The sequence below is a fragment of the Alligator sinensis genome, unplaced genomic scaffold (assembly GCF_000455745.1).
Source record: "Alligator sinensis unplaced genomic scaffold, ASM45574v1 scaffold456_1, whole genome shotgun sequence".
Taxonomy (NCBI): Eukaryota; Metazoa; Chordata; order Crocodylia; family Alligatoridae; genus Alligator; species Alligator sinensis.
The window spans coordinates 1,206,699-1,211,594 of NW_005842311.1; the positions used below are offsets into that span (position 1 = coordinate 1,206,699).

General features: G+C 48.0%; 1 long non-coding RNA gene across 1 annotated transcript; it reads left to right on the top strand.

Annotated features, from left to right (window-relative positions):
- The first annotated feature begins 3,732 nt into the window (after positions 1–3,732).
- Positions 3,733–4,518, top strand: LOC102371830. The gene is made up of 3 exons (XR_324409.1): positions 3,733–3,797; positions 4,015–4,145; positions 4,439–4,518. It is a non-coding gene; the product is annotated as an uncharacterized LOC102371830 (long non-coding RNA).
- The last annotated feature ends 378 nt before the right edge of the window (positions 4,519–4,896 follow it).

Genomic DNA, 4,896 nt, shown 5'->3' on the forward strand with positions numbered 1-4,896 from the left:
ACCACTTTGCCAGGGATGGCCTACGAATATTGTGTATTCAAACAACAGGCCACAATACACAGCAAAGGAATTCAAATGGTTTAGCACACAATGGGACTTGGAGCACAAGTCGACTTCCCCAGAGCACCTGCAGAGCAATGGGAAGCTTGAATCAGCTGTGAAGACCACCAAACAGCTCCTGGAATGGGCAAAAAGGACTGGATATGATCCCTCACTGGCTGTTGGGTTATTGCAATACCCACCCTCAGAGCCAATATGGTGGGCATTTTGTGGTGCCCCCACCCCTTGTTGCTGATTAACAGAGAGACTCTGCCCCTCAGTTCTCACTGGCAGAGAGGCTGAGGCATGGTGATGGGCAAAGAGGCAGCTGCCCTCTTGATGGGTTGGCTGCCCTTTCTGTGGCCCTGCCCATTGGTGCTGACTAGCAAAGAGACCCTGGCTGGGGGGGGAAAGGGGCATCCGCCATCCTGTGTGCTGCCTTTTGTGTTGCCGTGCCAGCTGGTGCCTTCTCCTTCTGGCATCGACAACCGCTGGCTCCCCCTGGGAAGCCAGGATTTCATTTTAAGTATTTTGTTGCTGTTGTTGATTTCGTGGACAATTCTGGGTTTCTTCTTTTCCACAAAATCTGAGAAACTTCAAAATAATTAGGTCCCTCATAGAGGTGCACCAATATATTGGTCACACATCTGATCGGCACCAATAAAAGGAAAATTTGCATTATCGACTATTGGCTTTTTTTGGCACCAATCAGTCCCCCATGAATGTGCGCAGCTGCACGCATGCATGCAGCCAGAAATGCAGGCAGGCAGCTTGGAGAGCAGTGCCGTGCTGGTAAATTTGAAGGAACATGGGGGAGGACCACATGAAAACCCAGCCATTCACAGGAAAATCTCTGTCCCTCTGTTCTGAAGGAGTGCATGGAGAAAGTCAGGCATGTTTCCATTCCTGATTCTACATGGGAGCTTTAGAAAATGAGGTTTCATGAAAAAAGCATCACTTTTCCCAATTCTTTGGAAAGAATTTAAATAAAGTATTGATCAGATCAAAGCCAAAATGTGTTGTAGGAAGATTATTTTTCTCCTTTTGGGGGGCCAGGAGTAGGGTAGAAGGCAGGAGGTGGCACAGGAAACCAAGAAATATCCCTCTCCCATGCCCCCCTGCCTTCTTTTCATTTATACAGAAAGAAATTCAGATGCATATGACCTCTCTGAAGGAAGAAAGGAAAGCTGAGACTGCCTGGTTGAAAATCCCATGTACAGGGCCTGTCACTGTAGCAAACTCCCCCAGTTTTTCTTTTTTTTATTATTTAAAATGCATTCCCTCCCCTTCCCCAACCATTTCTGACTTTCTCTCTGCCCTCTCTATCCCTGATAAGTAATTATAAGTAGTCATAGGTAAGCTAAGCTCTTATACTCCTTTATAGTAATAAGCCCCTTTTTATATTGTAAATAGTGTCCTGTTATGTTTGTATTTATTTTTAATATGATTTAGGCCTGTTTCTGTAAAGTAATGTGAAGTAATGTCAAGTTTCCATTTTGTATGTCAAGCCTCCATTTGCATCCCCTGCCCAAGTATAACCTATTGTATAGTATGTTGTAACTGTGACTCATGTCTAACCAGTCTCATGTAAATCAGTTCCTGAATGAATGGGAATGCATAAGGGTGCTTGAGGCATAATGGTAGCAGGCCTCTACTGAATGATCAGTAACAACCAGACCGTCAAACCAACAACCAGACCATCAACTCAACTGCCTGATCATTGCCTTGCATTTACTCACCCAGGAACCACAGACCTCACCCAGGAACAGAGACAAAACCCAGCATTTGAAAGATAAAGAACCTACAGGAACCAACATTTGGAAGACAAAGACCTACAGAAACCAGCAACCCCACCATTGTATCTCACCAGACAATGAGGACACCTGGATCTGCACGTATGTATCTGAGCAGGACTGGCCTTGTCTGGACATGTCCTTCCCATAGGAGACACAGGCAGCCCACCCCTATAAAAGGGGTAGTAGAGTATGACCTCTTTGGGAGGCCCTCTCCATCCGGTCCAGCACTACGCCACGTCACTTATCCACCCAGAGGCCCTGCCAGCGATCCCCTCTGGACAACACCTTGCTGGAGAAGACCCTGACTGGCCGTCAAGGATCAACTCACAGCCCAGGATAGGTAGCTATCACCCACCTTCCTTCCCCAAGCAAAGGACCTGGACTGTGTCCCCACACACCTTGATTCCAATCTCTGCACCAAACCTTTCCTTTCCTGCTACCATTGTGGGGGTGTGGGGGTGAGAGTGTCTGTGTGTGTGGGAACCAATAATTTTGTGGGACTGTATAGTGTGCTGCCTGATTAATAAAACTGTTATTTTGAAACTCCAAGTTGGGTTTGTCTTATTGACCTCCCGGCCCTCCTCCTTGATTTCCCAGCTTTCTCCCTTGGTTCTTTCTGCCTCATTTCCAGTCCTGATCTGCCAGCAGTCTGCCCCTACTTTCAGCCTCAATCTCTCAGCTTTCTGCCTCTCAGTTTCCAGCCCCAATCTCCCAGCTTTCCGCCTCTCTGTTTCCCAGCTGTCTCTTCCTTGCCACCACTTATCTGCCTCCTGACCTCCCAGCTTTCTGCCCCTTCTTTCAGCCCCAATCTCCCAGCTTTCTGCCTCTGTTTCCTAGCTGTCACCTCTGTGCCACCACTTACCTGCCTCCTGATCTCCCAGCCCCTCCATTTCCCAGCTGTCTCCTCCTTGCCACTGGGCTTTTTCCCTCACTTCCACCCCAGCACCAGGTGACCCCAAGTAACCTCAGGGCCTCAATTATTGTCAAGTAACCTCAAGCTCCAATGACCCCAAGTAACCCCTGGGGCACATTCACCCCGAGTAACCCCAACCCCAACTGACCCAAAGTAATCCCAAAGGCACCTTGACTGCAAGTAACCCCAAGCAGCAAGTTACCCCAAAATGCCCTAGTGTTCACACACAGCCACAGAAGTATGTGTTTGCATGTTTGTGTATGTGTATGTGAACTCATAGTGATGTTTGTGTAGTGTGTGTGTGTGTGTGTGTGTGTGTGTGTATGTAACCTTGTATCATGCCCTCCTAACAGCACAGTATTGAGATCCCAAGTGTTGATCTGGCATGTCTCAAGTCAACAGCACAGGCTACTTCATAACACGTGCCCCTTTATGCCATCACGTCACCATGGAGACTTGTGATGTGGGAGGGGAAAAAGGCATTGTCAAGTATTTTTCCTCATACCTCTGCTAGTATCATCCGAGAGCGCTAGTGGGTAGGTTTACTTGGGTTCCCAGTTTTGGCATTATATGTATTCTTGTTTTTTTATTCTCATTGGTTCTCATTTTTTATTCTTTGATTATATGTCTATATATTTTTACCATTAGTGATTAGGATTTATATTGTTAGTATCTTAGTAGCTTAATATTAGTTAGTTTATGTAGTTAGAAGCTTAATTTATATAGTTAGTAGCTTAATATTAGTGTTGGTAGGAATTATTTTTTTAGAAATTCTTCATATTCCCTATTGATAGGATTTCCCATAGTTTGTAAGGGTAGTGTTAGAAATAGAATAAGAATGGATAGAAGAGAAGGACCCCACCGAGTGTGTGTAAGTGGCTTGCTAGGCATTCTCCTTCATTTTTGCTGCTCTTGGTTGTAGTCTTGCAGACTGGTTACCTCTCCCACCTGGAGCAGCTTTCCAATGGGGTCCATTCTCTGTGCAGAGAATGGGAGGAAGAGGAGGAGGAGGAGGAGGAGCGTCTTCTTTGGCAGAGGCTGAGGCTCAGGTAGGAGGAGGAGGAAGGTGACGGGCTTGTCCACAGACCCGTGTGTGGCTGTGGCCCCGACAGTAATGCCTGCCCACATGGAGTCAGGATGGGCATCAGTGGGACTGTCTCTGACTACAGGGAGCTGAGTGGCTTTGGGCCTTAACTTCTCTCCTTGCCAAGGATCCTGCCAAACTCACCCCCTCTGCGGCCTCTGACACCTCCTTCTTTCCCCCAGTCATCCCTATTACAGATCCCTTGGACCCCCCACTTTACGTTGCACCCCAGGCAGCTTCCCAAGGGAGGACCTGGTCTGGGACTGAGGCTCTGCTTGGACCTGGAGAGGATGAGCTGTTTAGGCCTGTCAAGGTGAGTATGACAAACCCCTGCAGGGCAGGGAGGGAGGCTCTGTACTACTGCCCAGGCAGAGCAGAGCCTTCCCACACAGCTGGAAATTTGCAGGACCACTGTGGAATGGGGTAACATCCCTAGCACTGGCAGGAAGGGACAGCTAAAGTCAGGCAGCATCCTGCTCAGCCCAGACCACCTCAGTAAGCAGCCATCTTGGCCCGAACGGAGACCACAAAGGAGTTATTTGTGCCCTGACCCGTGGGGGTTTCTGCCTTTCCTAACATTTTTCCTGTTCTTCCCTTTTCTTGCAGGGACAGGAATCAAGTGGACCCCCAGTCTCAGGCTGGACATTCGCTCTTTCCAAAACCTAAGTTACCTCCTCTTTAGTTTGACCCCCAAAATGTAATAAATAACTTAAAATTCAGTCAGGCTCAGGATGTCCTTGCTGACCTTGGTTGGTACTACATAGTAAGGAGGACACAGGGATGGAAAAGGGTACATCTGATATCAGGAAGGGGGTGGAGGAAGGAGGACATGCTGCAGCCTCAGGAGAACCCAACACACCCTTGAGAAAAGGTTGGGACAGGCCTGTCTGTGTTCAATGACAGAAATAATATGGCCACATCTCTTTCTCCAGTTCCCTTAGCTCTGGGTCTGTGGCAGCAGGCAAGAGCAGCCAATTCCAATAACACCATGTGGAAGCTGCAGACCACGCCAACTGGGGACAGCTCCCCACTCATGATTGGACAAGTGTAACAAGCAGACGTTT